Source organism: Pelodiscus sinensis, chromosome 4 (genome assembly GCF_049634645.1).
Source record: "Pelodiscus sinensis isolate JC-2024 chromosome 4, ASM4963464v1, whole genome shotgun sequence".
NCBI lineage: Eukaryota > Metazoa > Chordata > Testudines > Trionychidae > Pelodiscus > Pelodiscus sinensis.
Window position 1 is genome coordinate 35,435,772 of NC_134714.1, and position 18,301 is coordinate 35,454,072.

General features: G+C 40.5%; 1 long non-coding RNA gene across 2 annotated transcripts in view; it reads right to left on the reverse strand.

The window, feature by feature from the left end:
* The window catches only part of LOC142828965 (uncharacterized), an 80,278-nt gene that overhangs the window by 30,485 nt on the left and 31,492 nt on the right, over nt 1–18,301 (reverse strand). The window contains exon 3 of one of the 2 annotated variants that reach the window (XR_012903153.1): nt 3,535–3,943. The exons of the other annotated variant lie outside the window; for it this stretch is intronic. This is a non-coding gene — a long non-coding RNA (uncharacterized LOC142828965). Of the gene's footprint in view, nt 1–3,534; nt 3,944–18,301 lie in introns of those variants that run through there. 2 annotated transcript variants of the gene reach the window in all.

Sequence of the window (18,301 nt, forward strand, 5' to 3'; positions counted from 1 at the left end):
AGGGGAGGAGGGCTGCAAGGAGGGAATGGGCCACCCCAGAGAAAACGGGGGGGGGGGAGAGAAGGAAGTGAAAATGCCCCGCACGGGAGGGTTCGGTCTGTCCCAGCCGTACAACACGCCGCCTGCGGCGGCCAGGATCACAGTGGGGGTTGCTTCCGGGAGTGGGGCACGGGGCAATGCCAGGGAATGAACACTCCCAGCCACTCAGGGGCCCCCAATGATTCACGTTTTTTTATGTCTTTCTGCAGGAGGTCAAGGCCATCAACCGGGTGCTGTTCTGCAGGGTGGTCCGCCTCGCCGACCCGGACGCGGTCATACAGGGGTCCGGTGCTCTCGGCTTCCCCAAATGCAGGGGGGCCATCGACGGGACTCACATCCCCATCTGTGCCCCAGAATACCAGGATTTCCAGTACATCAACTGCAAGGGGTACTTCTCCGTCCTCCTGCAGGCCACGTCTGACCACCGGGGCCAGTTCACGGACATTAATATGGGCTGGTGTGGCAAGGCACATGATGCCAGAGTGTTCCACAACTCCTCTGTGTGCCGGAGGCTGCACACTTGGACCTTCTTCCCCAACCGCCACATCAGGGTCGGGGATGTGGACATGCCCATGTGCCTGGTGGGGGATGCGGCCTACCCACTGCAGCTGTGGCTGATGAAGCCATACACAGGGCACCTCAACCCCTCCCAGCAGGTCTTCAAATGCCTGAAAGCCTCACACGCCTCGACCTCGCCGAGCACAATATCCCTCCCGTGGTGGCAGCATGTTGTGTGCTACACAATGTATGTGAGCAGAAGGGGGAGGCTTTCCTGCCAGCCTGGATGGCTGAGGCTGAGCACATGGCTGGCTAGTACGTGCAGCCCCACACCGCTGCCATCCAGGAGGCCCAACTGGAGGCTGTCCAGATCCGGGAAGCCCTGCGTGAGAGCTTCCTTGTGGAGGAGGACTAAACTCTCTCTGCATGCCCCACTGGGGCCTTCTTGCACCCTCCCCTCCTTTCCCCTCCCTAACCCCCCTTCCTAATGTAAAATAAAACCACCTGTTTTGCCAAAAAAATCTCTCTTTATTGTACATAACTGGAGTGGGGGGAGGGAGAAATGAGGGTGGGAGAGGGGAGGGGGAACCTGCAAGGAGGAGCTGGAAGAGGGAGGAAAAGGAGGAAGGAAAGGGAAAGCTCAGGGTTGGCAGTCGATCACCACCCGGGGGGCATGGACTGCGTGAGCCCCCAGGATGAAGTCCAGGGCCTCGTAATGAGGGCATGCCTCCGGGTCAGCCCCTGGCTGGGAGGCTATGGAGTAGGTTTGCCGCAGGTCCTTAATCTTGCAGCGGACCTGCTCCTGGGTCCACATGTGGCCTCTGGTGGCCAGGCTGGCAGCCATGTGGCTGTAGACAGCCGCGTTCCTGTGCCTAGTGCAGAGATAGTGGACATTGGAGGCCTCCCCGCAAACCTCAATGAGGTCCACAATCTCCACACTAGACCAGGAGGGCGCCCACCTTTTGCAGCCTCCTGTGAGCAGCCAGCCTGGTCCTGGGAAGAGGCAGAGGGTTGGGTGGCAGCAGGTGACTGGCTCATCCCGTGCCAGGTGCAGGGTCTGCTGGCTGGGTGCTGGCAGGCTTGCAACTGGCATGGGCACTGTGGGAAGACTGTGCCCCTTGAAGAGCTCCGGGTCCGGGAGAAGGGCAGAAGAGATTCCCTGGTTTGGCCCAGAGTGGCCACCAGGGCAACCTGGGAAGGTCTAGCCTCCCACTAGTTCGAATTAAGTGGCTACACACCCCTTAATTAGAACTGCTTAATTTGAACTAGGCGTTACTCCTCGTAGAATGAGCTTTACCTCATTCAAATTAAGCACTCTGCTATTTCGAATTAAATTCGAAATAGCCGTTTGCATGTGTAGCTGCTATTAAAGTTAATTCGAACTAACAGCTGTTAGATTGAATTAACTTTGTAGTGTAGACATACCCTAAGATCTTTGGCTCTTCTCTGGATGCTTTGTGCTGTTCTTGTGTTAAGCATCCTTAAAGCCAACTAAACGTACAATGGGAAGTGTTGGATGGCACTATTGATAGGTTTCTACCCCCTTCCTCAGAAAACAGCACAGTTCCTACATTGCAACCACCCTGGCTCCAGGAATGGTCCCTTGTGGGCATAACTCAGGCTTCGTTAACTTATGTCAGGAGCATGAGCAGATGGTTATCAGACTCAGAATCCAGATGCTACAAAGGTGGTTTAAAGGCACCTCTCTCACTCCTTCCACCCTCATCTCAGACTCAGCTTAATTCAGCCAGACAAGAATATCTCTCCCCCTGCTAGTCCCCTCCACACCATCTCCTAACTGTTCCTATGTTACTAAAGTGAGGGAAAAAATCCCTGACAGTATTAATAATAGAATGTTACTGATTCATTCTGTGTTGTGGTATTTTGTGTCATCGCACTGTTACTCTGAAATAGCACTAATGGAACAATGAACCTACCTCACCATTATAATAACAACAGAGACTGTTTTGGAGACTAGTGACAGGATTTGGAAAGCACCTTATAGTTATTAAGTGTTACCACATTCTTTCCATGTAGTTATGGTGGTATTTATTTAATCCCATTCACATGACTATGATAATTGCCAATTAAGACATCTTGGAACTCAGCATGTCAGGCAATTAGTGGACCACACAGGATGGGTTGCTGCACTGGCCTTGAATCATCATTAGTGTATAGTACCACCTTAAAAATCAGTCTTTTGAAAAATGATGTGTCTGCATGTTGGACTGGTGGTCACAAGGAAATATGCATGACTATGTAGTGTATGGGTAGAAGTCATTTCACCCTTCATTTTAACTTCGCTTTGTCATAAAATATGTTCCCTTTACAAACTCTCCTTCCATTTCCCAGGACATACTCAGCAGTCACACATGCTGGTGTACTGAAGGGTGAATTTACTTCTGCATGGAAACCTGTCCCAATAACTGGTGCTCACAGTAGGAAAGTAAAATGCACTGAACCTTTCCCCATAGAAAGTCTATACTCCTTGCTTTGGCTAGTAGGCAGAATAAAAGTCCTAAAGCCAGGTTCTCCAAGCAGTAAATTACTGTGTTCTTAGAAAGCTCTCAAGATATAACTCCATCAAAATATTATCAGAGGCGAATGGTAGTTTTAACTTTGCAGTGTTCCCTGTAGCATCATTGGCTGTAATCTGATTAGAGTAGTACAAAGGGGAATAATTTTGTAATGAATAATACTCAATATGAGCATGGAATAGAAATGTGTTGGGTGATGTTACTGAAGTGAATGAGAACTATATACACCACAGGGTTTTAAAATGTACATGCCTCAAAAGTTTTTTAAATGAGAAAACAGGATGTGTTAATATAAACAGTTGTATATGTGTGCTACTGCCTTGTTGTTCAGAATGGATTCATGGGTTCCCAACATAGAATCTTACACCTTGCACAGTTAACTAATAGAATACAAAAGATATGATGGATACATTCATTACATTACTAAAGCTATGGATAACAATTAAATCACATGAAGGCATACAACTAATCAGTGATAGATTTTATGAGTGCTTGTATAGAAATGCTGCAAGTCTAAATACAGGTTGAAACTCTCTAAAACTGAGATTCTCTGGTCCAGCAACATCCATGGTCTGGTGAGTTCCAGTGGAGGGCCAGCAGCAGGTTGCCTGGTGAGTCTAGAAGCCCTGGTGTGTGGCTGCCCAGCTAGGCCAGGAGCCATAGTAGAGGCAGCTGCCCAGTGGGGTCAGGAGCCCCAGTACATGGATGCCCAGTGGGGCTGGGAACTATGGCAGCAATGGCTGCTCAATGGTGTGCACAGGCCAGCTGAGTTGCCAGGATGCCGGTGGGCCTGGTTGGAGGAGTGGGGGCAGGAAGACCAGGAATGACCTCCGTTGGTCCAGAAAAATTCATCTGGGACTGGTAGCAACCTGTAGTAAAATAGGTGAACTGGAGTGTCTGATATTTAATGAGGATATTTATATAATATTCAGCAAAGAAACATGGTGGAATGATGGCAATCAATTAATGACATGGTAATATCAAGTACAAAATAAATTGGAATGACAACACTCATTAATGGTTCTCCAAGTCACCATGTTATTTCAGGCCAACTCCACAAGTCAAATACACAGGGAAGGATTGGCACTTAACTTCATTTACAAGTTTAATTCTAATGCAAATGGTATGAACAGGGACATCAGCTGGCTAGCACACTACCTTCTCCATCCTAATGACTTAATCAACCAAACAAACAATGGAGGTGCTAATTGTTCTTATCAACCTCTTGTTGAAACATCTACTCACTGTCTCTCTTTTTTTGTTTCCCCTCCTTTTTTCTCTCCCCCCCTCACCTCTTCCCTGATTTATTCTTGGATTTGGACTTCTAATACTCTAGTCATCTGAAGATACCATCATACCATCTATGTGTTTTGTTAGACTTTAAGGTGCAACTAGACTATTCATTGTTTTTTAAGTTTTTCCTATTACAGACTAACTCAGCTACCCCTCTGAAACTAGGTCATGTTGGTGGGGGAGAGGCACTATACATGAAAGAAAGCATGGAGTCAAATATAATAAAAATCTTAAAAATGAATCAAACTGTATCATAGAATCTCTATGAAAAAACTCATGCTTGAATAATAAAAGTATATCAGTAAGAATACTTGATGATTACTTTTCTGACCATTCTCTCTGAAACACCTAGCACTGGGTACTGTCGGAAGACAGGATGTGGGACTAGATGGACCATTGGTTTGACCCAATATGACCTTCCTTATTGTAGTGAATATGAAATGTACTCGCCAACTGTCTACTATTCATTTTTTGTGTTGTGTGACTGGATCGCCAAACTCACCTGATAGTTCTGCTATTCCCTGATGAAGTGAGTGAAACTTTTTGAACAGGAAAATAACGCAAATATGAAGAGCAGTTTCCAGTATGACTCTAAATACTAGGGATCTGTTCAATTTGCAACACTCCTTGAAATAAATGGGAACTTCTGACACTTGGCATCTCTGGAAATCAGACACTTGGACTAAAAAGTTCAACAAAAATTAGAGACTCACAACATTTCATGAATGCTTAACAGCCACCCATATGATTTTGCTTCTGAGGAATATAACCTTACAACAACAACAAATCTGCTTTTTATGTTACCAAAATATTTACAATTTGCTTTTAAAAGTATTTAGCTTTCTCAGGCATATAGCACAATGACAGCCGTGAAGTGACTACAGAGTTATTATAAACTTGAATCTAAAACTTGTCAGAGGAAGAAGTTCAACTTTATCCCTTTTTTTTTAAGAAACTACTGAAATATTACTATTCTTGCATAATGAAGAAAGAAATGTAGGAAATGCCAGTCTATTATGATTTCCAGCCAGATTTACAGTTTCAAGAGCTCTGAAATTCTGTCAAAAGATTCAGATACTTATATGAACCAGGGCCAGATTAACTTTTCTGGGGGCCCAGGAATGTTAGATTTTATAGGCTCTGGGATGGCGCCAAAACGGAGGGGCTCAGAGTACAGGAGAGAGCTGTGGGTTGAGGCACCAGTATGCGGTGTGAGAGGATATGAGGGCTCTCACTGGGGTGCTGGCTCTGTAGTAGAGCTGGGATTTGGAGTGCAGGAGGGAGTTCAGGACAGGAGATTCAGAAGGGGGTGTGGGGTCTAGATGGGATTTATGGTATGGGAGGGGGATCAGGGTAAAGTAAAGGGTTAGGGTGTGGCGCACTTACCTAACCCTTTGCATTAGCCCTGATTTTCCCTTTGGTGTGGGGGGAAGCAGTGAGGGCAGAGCCTGCAAGCAAGGGCAACACCAAGATAAAGCTTCCCCCAGGCTCACAGTAGCAGGCTCCAACCCAGCAGAGGGGAGATGGTAATGCACAGAGCCTCCTCACCTACTAGATAGGGCTGGATAATGCGCAAAGGTGTTAGTGATTGCAACTCAGGACTTTGAGCTAATGGGGCCTGACAAAAAGAGCTGCACTTTTGGGCTGCGTCTAGACTGGCATGATTTTCCACAAATGCTTTTAATGGAAAAGTTTTTCCGTTAAAAGCATTTGTGGAAAAGAGTGTCTAGATTGGCACGGACGCTTTTGCGCAAAAGCACTTTTTGCGGAAAAGCGTCTGTGCCAATCTAGATGCGGTTTTGCGCAAGAAAGCCCCAATTGCCATTTTCACCATTGGGGCTTTTTTGCGCAAAACAGTTTTTAGCTGTCTACACTGGCCCTCTTGTGCAAATACATTTGTGCAAAAGGGCTTTTTCCCCGAACGGGAGCAGCATAGTATTTGCGCAAGAACACTGACAATCTTACATTAGATCATCAGTGTTTTTGCACAAATTCAAGCAGCCAGTGTAGACAGCTGGCAAGTTTTCCACAAAAGCAGCTGCTGTTGTGGAAAAACTTGGCAGTCTAGACGCAGCCTTGGTGTCTGGAGATATTTTTTGGGGCCCATCCCTTTAGGCCAGTATCCTGCTCTGCATCTCCTAAAGCTCCTTTCTTAATCTGGCCCTGATAAGAGTCAAACTTTTCCATTGTAGCCAGTCTTAACAAAGGGGCAGTATTTATTTATTTAAGGCCAGATCATAATATACATACATTGAGTAGCTTTAGTGAAATCAGTGCTATTACTTGAAGGCTATGTCTACATTGGCACCCCTTTCAAGTAGGAATAAGAGATCCTCCGGAAAAGGGCTTATTTTCCGGAGAATCACGTCTAGCCTGGCGCTTTTCTCCGGCTTTTCCCCAAGCCGGAAAAAAGCGGCAGCCATGTAAATGCAAATGCCACAGGGGATATTTAAATCCCCCGCGGAATTGGCAATTCCGAAGTCTACATTAGCATCCCTTTTCTGGAAAGGGGTGCCAATGTAGACACAGCCAAGAGTATTAGAATTGCAGTATCTGGTCCACAGTTTTAAAAAAATATATTTTCTAAAACACTGTAATAGTGTCTAAATGTGTTAATGGCATGCACTTCTGAAAACCTGAGCCAACAGATAAAAGCACAGGCTATGGACATTTTAACAGATTATTTAATAAAATGAATTATTTGCTTGGTCCCTGAAAGAATTAGTGGTTGTTTCTTCCTACACTCAGCTTTAATAGAGATTGTTTCACCTGTCATATTCAGGAAGTGCAATCTCATGTAACAATGTATTTCTGGGCAAGTGACTTCAGACTCAATCATATTCTTATGAAATACTTTCATATTGATGTTATGCAATCCATACTTTATTAAAAAACAATATTACATTACTCTCCAGGTATGACCTGAACTATATGGACCAGGTTCTCAGGGTAGGTCTATACTTCAATTGTCTGTCCAATGCCAACAGCCTTTCTTTGCTCTAGTGCAGTGAGCAGAAATTCTATGAAGCAGAGAATCTGGGGCTGAAGAAATACACGAATGTATTTCTAATGTTTGACTATTGTTGAACAAATAGTGTAATATTTTATAAGGGTAACAATAATATTGTTTAGATTGTAAACTGTGGGATACCTGTGTCTAGCTTTGCATTTATACATTGTGTACCGAATATTGGTCCTAATTCTGATTGGGGTCTCTGGGCACTGCATAATATGAATATTGCTAAAAATGAACATCAGAAGTTGATGGACAAAAGACAGACTGGTGTTTTTTGGTTAAATCATGGAGCTGGGAGTGAAAACTATTAGATTTTTTCTATATCTGCCCCCCCAGCTTGTTTGAGACAGATTAAATCTGTGCTTCAGTTTACCAGTGAATAAAATGGAGTTCATTAAACTTACCCACTAACAGGGTTTTATGAAAATGATGTAATTTGACAAAAAGTGCTTTAAGGTTCTCTGATGAAAGGCACTGGAAAAGGTAAAGAAGTTTAATAAATATCTGCACTTGTTGGTTTTGTTTCACAAAGTGTATAAAAATCAATGGTGTTTGTTTTGATTTGATATACACAATATTTGTGTCTCTTTCACTGGTAAGATAGAAACAATCAGCAGAGATACTTTTGGTGCATAGAGAAACATGCCTTAGAAATGTGTTGTTTAGTGCAGTGGAGAGCTGTATCAACATGAGACCGAGCATCGGGGGCTACAGAAATACCGAAGAAGTGGGTTGTGCCCAAGAAAGCTCATGATACCATCTACATGTTTTATTAGTCTTTAAGTGCTACCAGTCTACTTGTTGTTCTTTAAGTTTATTCTGTACGGACTACCCCCTGAAGCTTTCCTATTTCTAATGTTTGACTATTGTTGAACAAGTACTGTAATATTTTATATGAATTAATAATCATACTGCTTAGGTTTTCAACTGTGGCAGACCTGTGTCTAGCTTTCTGTTTCCTGATCAGTTTTACTCATGACATATTTTGAAGCGAATTTAAAAACACATTTTAATACATTTTTAATTTTCCATTGTCATTTATGACCCCATTCAATACAATAGTCACAAAGGAAATTGTATTCTGAAGTGCATAAAGTAGGTAAAATTATATCTAATTGAAATTAATTTCTACCAATATTTGTATATATTTTATATTTGGCTATATAAAATACAAATAGTTTATAAGCTAAGAAAAATATAAAACCTGACCAAAAGAACTATAGGGTTTTCAGACTTACAATCACTAATGCTTCTTTATCCACTGAGATTTATTGCATTTTACTGCCAGACATAAACACGTTTAGTTGCACCTGAGTGCTACAAAAAGATGCCTAATATCTGTTTAGTTGTTCGTAAGCTCAGTATGTACCCCTGGCTCCAGTCATTCCTGAAGTACTGTGGCAAAACATCACAAGAATTGAACACTGCAAATATTATACAGGAACTTGAAAATAAATGGTTTTACAGTATATTTTCCTGATGCTTTTTTAAATGTGTTAGTTCAACATACACACCCAATATGCCACACCATCCAAGCTATGCTATATTCAAGCAGATATAAGTAGAGACATGAACCCAAATATAGCAGCTATTACTCTTTCAGGAAAACCAATTTTTTTTTTTCTCCAGAGGTTAACAAATGCCAGCAAATGGGAACTATGTCAGAGATAATTACCTCTAAGGTTATTTCCAAATAAGGCACAGAAAACAGTTCTTTCACCTCTTTTTCTCCTTTCAAAATATCTGTGAACATATAAGTTTACCATAATTCATCCATTACACTAACTTATTCACTAAGTATTATTTCAATTTTTGTAACTCTAGGATTTGTCTGAAAATAGTTAAAATGCAAGTTGTACTCCTTAATTCTGCTGATCAAATAAGTCACATATTTCTATTTTCTGACTGGCTGTACATGAAAGCTGTTCTTAAAAAAAAGTATCTGCAAAATTCAGTCATAGGAATGTTCTCTAATGCAAACAAAAATGGGAATCAGCATACACAGCCAAATGGAGTTATTTGAAAATCTGAATGAACATTCAATTATTTTACTACTTTTGAGAAGGAAGGAGCAGATTTGGTTATTTGTCACTTAACATGGTTCATATTATGTTTTAACCAAAATGCCTTCTGGTATGTGGCGTATGAATACATTAGCATATGCTATTAGTGTAATGTACAAAATTATGTTCTATGAGTTTCATCTTAATTTAGAGCCCAGTTATTCTCCTGGGATCCATGCACAGAAAGTAGGTATGTGTAAAATTAGAAAGGCTACGGGACAAAATGATCTCAATGTAGCTAGAGACAAAAAGGGTAAGAAGAAAACATTTTAGAACTATGTGAGAAACAAAAAAGAAGATCAAAGACAAGTCAGGACTGTTACTTAAAGAAGAAAGAAAAACAATAAGAGGAAATGTGGAAATAGCAGAGGAGCTTAATGACTTCTTTGTTTTGGTGTTTACCAAGAAGTTTGGTGGTGATTAGATGCTGAGCATAATGAATGCTGGTGAAATTGAGATAGTTCTTTTCCTATTTTAACTTCTGAACCTATTTTTCTTAGCCAAGTTAGAGATGTCTTCAAGTAACCAAGGTCTGATGAAATACATTTTAGAATACTCAAAGAAGTGATTGAAGAGATATCTAAGACATTAGCTGTCATCATTCTAGGATTTAGTAACAGGAGCATTGTAAGTAAAACATAAGAATTAATTCTTCCATTCTTCAATGATTAGGCCTCAAGTAAAGTACTGCGTTCATTTCAGTACATCACCTTTCAGGAATGATATGGACAATTTGGAGAAGTTTCAGAAAAGAGAAACACCAATGGTGTAGAAAAAAATGACCTGAAGGGAGATTGAAAGAACTGGTTTGTTTAGTCTGGAAAAGAGGAGACTGAAATGGGACATGATGACAGTTTTCAAGTACCTAAAAGAGTGTCACAAGGAGGAGTGAGAAAAAATTGTTCTCCTTGACCTCTGAAGATAGGAGAAGCAATGGGATTAAACTGCAGCAAGGGAGGTTTAGGTGGGACATTAGGAAAAGCTTCCTGTCAGTGTGATTAAACACTGAAATAAATTGCCTAGGGAGGTTGTGGAATCTCTGTCACTAGAGTTTATAAGAGCAGGTTAGACAAGCGCTTGTCAGAGATTGTCTAGATCAGGGGTGGGCAATGATTTTCACAGGGGGGCACTTCATGAATTTTGGAATATGGTCACAGGCCAGCTCCATGGCCCCTGAAAGGGGCAAGGCCTGGAGCAGAAGGTGCGGGGCTGAGGACTAGCCTCTCCCGCAGAGTTGTCTGAGGCCGGAGGCTTTGAATTAAAAACACAGCGAAAGGTGTGCAGATCCTGGCTCCACCTGGCAGCCACCTGGGTTTACTGCTGCTATTTAAAGGAATCATTGCTTTGGCCCCTGCCAGAGTAACACCACGACCAAGAGCCACAAGCCCTTTAAATAGGATCTTGCTTCCTGATCCACCTCCTAGAAATTCGGTGGTATGGGCAGCAGGATATAAATATAAAGCAACCAGATGCAGTCCATGGGCCAGATCAAAATATTAGGTAGGCCAGATCTGGCCCCCAAGCTACATCTTGCTCAGCCCTGGTCCAGGTGGTGCTTGATCCTTGAGTGCAGAGGACTGAACTTGATGACATCTTGAGATTTTTCCAGCTCTATGATTTTCTGTCAGGAGGGGACACTCTGGCCCTATATTGCTATTATATGTAATAATCATGGAGTTAGCCATAACGAGCAATAGAATAGAAGACAATTGAACATGTGAATATGCCAGCTCACGTGAATCCCAAGTAGTATAGCAGAGGAGAGTATGAGAGCTCAGAAAATGGCATTTGTATTACTAACTACAGGGAAGCAAAACCGATGGGTAACTTGGGACATTATTGTAATAGTTTCAAAGATGAAAACATTTTGTTTTTCTAGATTTTTTTTATAAATTGCTGATGGAAAATATAACACAAGTATAACCAAAATCTGTAAATGAATCTCTGACCAACAATGAAATTAATAGGAATTTACCCTTAGATTTCAACAGGGTCAAGATTTCACCCTCTATGTCTTAACGAATAAATCCTTACTGTTAATTAGTGAATGCTAATCCTGAGGTGGATTAAATAAAACAATCTTCACATATAGTTTTCTTTCCTTTCTGAGTCAATTAGGCAATTACTTTTTGAACAATGAATTGGTTTTAATGTTCAAAAATATTCTACTCTGAACAAAAATATTTAAACAGCCTTTTTTGGTAAGCATAGGCAATATACACAATGTACTGTGCAAGACTCTTTTACATGACATTGTGAACAAAGTACAAATAGTTTGTGGCCAAAAGGTTATTAGCAATGGTTCTGTGGATGCACTATACACACAGTAAGAGTTTGTTTAAACTTTGTGGAAACAGCATATGGTATCACATCATAGTATTTGAAAACTAACATGACTCAGTTTTGTTCTGAGAGGCAGACCAGTTTAAAGTCAGGGTATGTCTAGACTATATCCCTCTGCCAGAAGAGGAATGTAAATGAGGCACTGCGAAAGTGCAAATGAAGCGGGTATTTAAATATCTTGCACTTCATTTGCATAATTATGTCATTGCACTCTATCGAACAAGCACCATTTTGAAAGTAAAACCACATTCTAGACATAGTTCTTTCGAAAATGACAGGTTTTTGCAAATTATCCTTATTTCAAAAAAATAAGGAGTACAGGATCTTTCAAAAAAGCCTGCCATTTTCGAAAGAACCACGTCTAGACCACGGTTTTATTTTTGAATTGGTGCTTGTTTGAAAGAGTGCCATGATGTGATTATGCAAATGAAGTATGGGATATTTAAATATCTGCTTCATTTGCACTTTCGAAGTGCCTCATTTACATCCCTCTGCTGACAGAGGGATGTAGTCTAGACACAGCATCTGGGTGAAGATAAAAGAAGGGAAAAAAGGGTAATGTCATCACTGGGATTTGCTATAAACTACAAAATTAGGAGAACGAATAACAGAAATATCTAAAACAAAAGACCTGGTAGTAATGGGCAGAATTTAATTATCCAACCAACTGTTGGAAAAGTAATATGGCAAAGCACAAAATTTCCAGTAAATACTTGGAATGTGTTGGGGATGACTTATTTCAGATGAGAAGATAATCAAGGGAGAAGAGGTTTTAGACTTGATTTTGGGTCACAGAGAGGAATTTACAGTGGAGCTGAAGGTAGAAGGTAATTTGGATGAAAGCTATTCTAAAATTACAAGATTTCATGATTCTAAGGAAGTACTGGAAGCAGCAAAACAAGGACAACAGAATAAAAAAACCACAGACAATTCAGTGAACTGATAGGTAACATCCCATGGGAACAAAAAAAATAAAGAGAAAATGAGTTCAGGAAAGTTGGTAATTTCTCAGGCTATGTCTAGACTGCAGGCTTCTTTTGGAAGAAGCTTTTCTGGAAAAGATCTTCTGCAAAAACTTTTTCCGAAAGAGAGCGTCTACACAGCAAAAGTGCATCAAAAAAGCGATCTGCTTTTTCGAAAGATAGCATCCACACTGAATGGATGCTGTTTCACATTTAAGCTGTGATTATTGTGGACGGAGTGGCTACCAGATCACCTGTGCTTTTTCCTTTTTCCTTTTCTTTCGAAAGAACTTCCTCTTCCATGTCCACACACACATTTTTCCAAAAGAGCTCTTTCGGAAAAAGGCTTCTTCCTTGTAGAAAGAGGCTTACTAATGCAGAAAAACCCCTCTGTTCTTTCGATTTATTTTTGAAAGAACATGATTGCAGTGTGGATGTAACCGGAGTTTTTTCAGAAAAACAGCTGTTTTTCTGAAAATACTCTGCAGCGTATACATACCCTCAAAGAAACAATATTAAAGACACAACAGCCAACTGTCTTGTTATGAAGGAAAATATACAGAGTAGTAAGAGGCCAATATAACTCTAGCAGAAGTTCTTTAACTTGGAAATCAGAATGGAATCCACAAAACATGGAAACTTTGACAAACTGCTAAGGATGAATAAAAAATAGCATATGCTGGGGAAAAATCAGAAAAGTTAAGGCTCAAAATGGGTTATGTCTAGCAAGGGATACAAAATAATTAAGTTCTATGAATACATTAGGAAGAAGAGAAAGATGAAAGGAAGTGTAGGTCTACTAGGCTGTGTCTACACTAGGGCACTTTATCGGAAAAAGGTACACAAATTGCACTCCGCAATTTGCATACCTTTTTCTGATATTTTTTCAGAAGAGGCTTTTTTGAAATTTGGCCCATCTACAATGGACCAAATTTTGGAAAAAAAACCCTCTTTTGGAACAGCCCTTCTTCGTTCCCTGGACACAGCAGAGTTTTTCTGGGTATTCCAGAAAACCCCTGTAGTCTAGACGTAGCTCTATTTAGTGAGGAAAGGAGAGCTAATAATGGATGACACCAAGGATATGTTACTGCCTAAGATGTTCCAGTCTTCATGAAAAAAGTTATTTGCAACCAGATGCTGAACACAACTAATATTAAAAATCTGAAGCAAGGAACACAGGACAGATCGAGTGGGGGAAGAACAGAGAAAAGATTCTTTAGCTAAATTAGATGTATTTAAGCTGCTAGGGTCTGACAAAATTCAATTTAGGGTAGGGATTCCCAAACTTAACACCTCCCCCCAGCATGCTATAGAAACTCTATCACCTTATTATATCACAAGAACATTTATTATGCATAGAAAAGTCAGAGCCAAGATTAGGGGGTAGCAAGCAGAGAAATTGCCATGCCACAGTGGGTATCACAAAACTAAGTTCATCAGGCTTTGGCTTCAGCTTAGGCTAACAGGGCTCAGAGCCCCAGACTTCAGCCCCAGAAAATGAGGAATCTGCCTTTCTGCTCTTAACTTTAGCTCATGGCCCCTCATTGGCTCTCAGATGCATGGCTGAGAACCATACATCTAGGGTAATTGATAAACCAAGTAAAGCAATCTCAGAACCTTTAAGAATTGGCTTTGTGAACTCATGGAGGACAGGTAACTTTCTAGATAACTGAGAAGGGGCAAACATAGTATTTAAATGTGCATTAAGGGTGTATTCAGGATGGGCAACAAGATAATTTCTCAAGGTCCTTCCCAGGCCTACATTTCTGTGATTCTATGATACTATTTCATTAATAACTTCATGTTAATGCACCTTCAAAAAATAAAGATTACACATATGTAGTCTTAATTGTAGCATTCACTAAATTTGTAAGACTTAATGATACACAACCTTAATGATTCTGATCACATTTTTTTTGCATCATTTAAACTGCATTTTTCATCAATACAACATTATTACCATTTCCTAAAAATGCCAAAACAAATCACAACCAAGGAAAAACAAACAGGTGATCTAAAACAATAAGAACCGAGTCATAAAAATGTGTTTAAATGGTTTAGTAGAACAAGTAATTCCATTTCTAATATTGTTGTCAGATTGTCCCATTCTACTTGCTGTTCTGATAGCAAGAGATAGAACTCTGTTACAGCATAGAGAGAATTACTGGATAGACAGATTGTTGGATAAATTATAGGAGTAGTCTCACTAGGAATAATGCCTCATGGACACAGATTAACAATTTAAATTCTTTTCAGCACAGCACTAGATTAGAATGGTATGTGCTGGAACAAGAACAACATTCACAATCTGTTTCTTATTTCTTTAAGTTCCTGTGTCATTGCCACATTCACCACCAGTCTCACACAGCCAGCATCTACAATGTAGCAATTATAGAGACAGTCATTTACAGAAGCAGACTGAGGCCGCCTGAAAAACAGCTGTTCACTTGTCACTCATTTAGCAGCAACAGCAACTAGAGCTGGGCTCGGTGTCCAAACCAACATGCATTTTTAAATCAGTGCCAAACAACCTTTTTTGGGGTCACAGAAAATATTTTTCAATACTTCAGCTGCATTAGTCATTTGTGGAGGGCTGAGGGATTAGCCTTATTTTAAAAATGTCAAATCAAAATGTTTTAATATTTGGGGGAGGAGAGAGGTTAAATGACCAAATCAAATTGGCAAATTCAATCCAAATTTCTGAACTTCTTTAGTTTATTTGAATCTGCATTTTCTGTAAAAAAAATGCTACATCTGGTCATGTTGCCCAGCTCTAGCATCAGCTTACCAATGGGAGGAACTGCAGCAAGGTGCAATATTCGACCCGAAAGCAATGATCCTCCCATGAACTCTGCCAAATTACATTTACAGAAGACTTAGAATACAATTTTAATTGAATTGTCATCAGTTACCTTTGTCAAACAAACATGGAATCACATAAAAATATAGTTTCCCAAAAAACATGTTGACTGATACTAATTAAACCAACAGCTTTTAACTCTTTATGATGGTATCTAATATCAGCCTTTCCATAGTTTGTCAGAAGTTATGTCTAACAAACTGTCTGATATTTAACTGAAACTTAAACTGAAAGCCCCCTTCTTCCTCATGGAACAGGGAATACGGGGGCTTCCGAAAGAGCACATTTGCTCTTCTGAAAAATAATCAGCTGGATGCAGCTGAGTTTTAAACCCTGCAGTCTAGCTGTATCCTTACAGCTCACATCTGCAAGGCATGTAGCCTGTTGGTTCAAGCTGCTTCCCCCCAATTCAGTTCACTTGAGTCTGGAAGGGAAAAGTTTGTCCATCCAAGATACTTTACAATGACAGTGTCTTTCCTGCTAGCACTGGTGTCATATTTTGCAATTCCTACATTTAGGGTTAACATGGTTTGTGACTCCACAACAGCCAAATTAATTACAACAGGCAAAATGCCATTCCAACAATTGGCTGTCCATCAGGCCTATAGCACTGGCTGAACTGAGGTTACGTAAACACACCCAGGATTTCTTTCCCATTCCAGCATGAACGGTATTTACATATCAACAGTTGAATAAGTTGCAGAGCTAAACAACTGAGTGAGCATAACTACACCCAGGATTCCTTTCCCCTTCCAGCTGGCTGCATTGGAAGCAGTGATGCAGGTCCTGCTTACACAATACAGTTCGGTGCAGTAATATCATGGTTACAAAGTATAACATTGCAACAGTCAACATTTTTCCCCTCTTCTGAAATAAAAGTAATTAAATGATCAATAATGAAGTCACTGCATAGAGACATGAGGCCTCACAAATTGATATAACAATTCTATGTGAGGGATATTCCAGCTACATTATATGCTATGAAATATTTCTCAAATGGCATTGGTCCCTTGCTACAAACTGACAGGTACAAGGACCTGATGCTGGTGAAAAAGAAACAATCTCTGCAGATAATGAGGAATCACTGACATGCAAAAACAGTAACTGTCAAGGGAACCTGGTTATTACATTAGATAAAGAATGTGGATTTTATCAGCTCATTATGGCTAACTCCATTAACCAAAGAATATATTTTTCTCTACTCCCTGGAGAATGGGCTACCCATTTAAACACTCAGATGTTGGCTCAGGGCCAGCATCTGTCATTGATAAAGTTGATCAGCTATGGGTTTTTATTGCTGGTGAATTCAAGCAACAATTAAGTTCAGTTCTTCTAATACAAGGAAACAGCTGCATGTTGATAAAGTATTCCTATAATTTATACACAAGTTAGGTGTGACCCTTAGGCTTTATTTTTCCTGTGGTTGACAAAGTGGTCTTCAGTGCTATGTGTGAACCCAGGGGACCCTTCTCTTCAGTAATCACATTTCAGAGACCAGCACTTCTCTATCTTCTGCCTTCAAAAGCAGCTCATTTTAAAGATCAATTTTGAGATCCTAATTAGTGTAATGCTAATGAGTTTACAAGTGGTTGTTCACTTCCTTTTGAGTTAAAACCGCTAGCTGCCAGCAATGCTGCTATAGCAGCATCAATGTCCACAGTCCCGGGCACCTCTCCAGGCAGCACTAGGATACCCCTTCTGCCTGGTGCCCTTCCCCTTCTAGGGCATGCAGAGCCCGGTGCCCATACACACCTTGTCTAGAAGCCCGTAGAGGCTGTTGGCTCCTCTGCTGCTGGCTAATACAGTACCAGCCTCAGCCTCAACACCCCATCTTTATTTTGCCTGAATCCTTCCTTGGATTTGTACATAGCCATTATCAGTCAAGATAGTGTAGCACAGGAACAAATGCCGTGTTGATATATATTAAAAAGGCAACAAATCATTACAGTTTCATGGTACTTTTACTAGTTTTATTTTCATTGTCACTTAAAATGAAAAGGCTTCTTTTCCCATACATCAAAGGGAACAGGCAACTTTTTTGAAATCTTTGGATGTGTTCTCATTATTATTGTTTTTAGGTAGTGGCATTCTTTAACTAGGCCCTGTTATACAGATTGCACATTTATGGATTAGCTTACATTTATTTTCTAGCTGCACTTACACAGCAAAGGCTCTATTTTGGGTGGGAAGAGGATACTTTTCATTTTATCTGGTTTTCCTTTATTGTAATGTACTTTAGGAAAAAAATCTTTTGTTCATCCATAGCTTTTGTTCACCTATATCTTCTAGTACTGAACAGCCTTAAAAGCCTGTTGAAAAACCTCTCTCCATGTTCACTAAAATGAGGCAATGTGTATGAACTTCAAAAACTTGTCAAAATATCAAATGTTAGGGATGCTGGAAATCCACGTCCTTTCAAAATTTCAATGCTTGAGATGTATGTTATAACTAATGATGGATGAATTCAAAGAAAGTTTGCCTGCCTAGGATTTTATAACACAACCATCACTGTGAGGCTGGGATAAGAAGTATATCCAAAATATTTCTCAACTGGAGACAGGCCCAAGTTGCAAAGTACAGATGCACATTCGAATATGGTAAAATGTGGGTATTCTCAGATAGAGGGTTCTGGTTTGTCTCACAACAGGAATTGAATCCAGCCATACAATTCTGAATAAGACCAACAATCA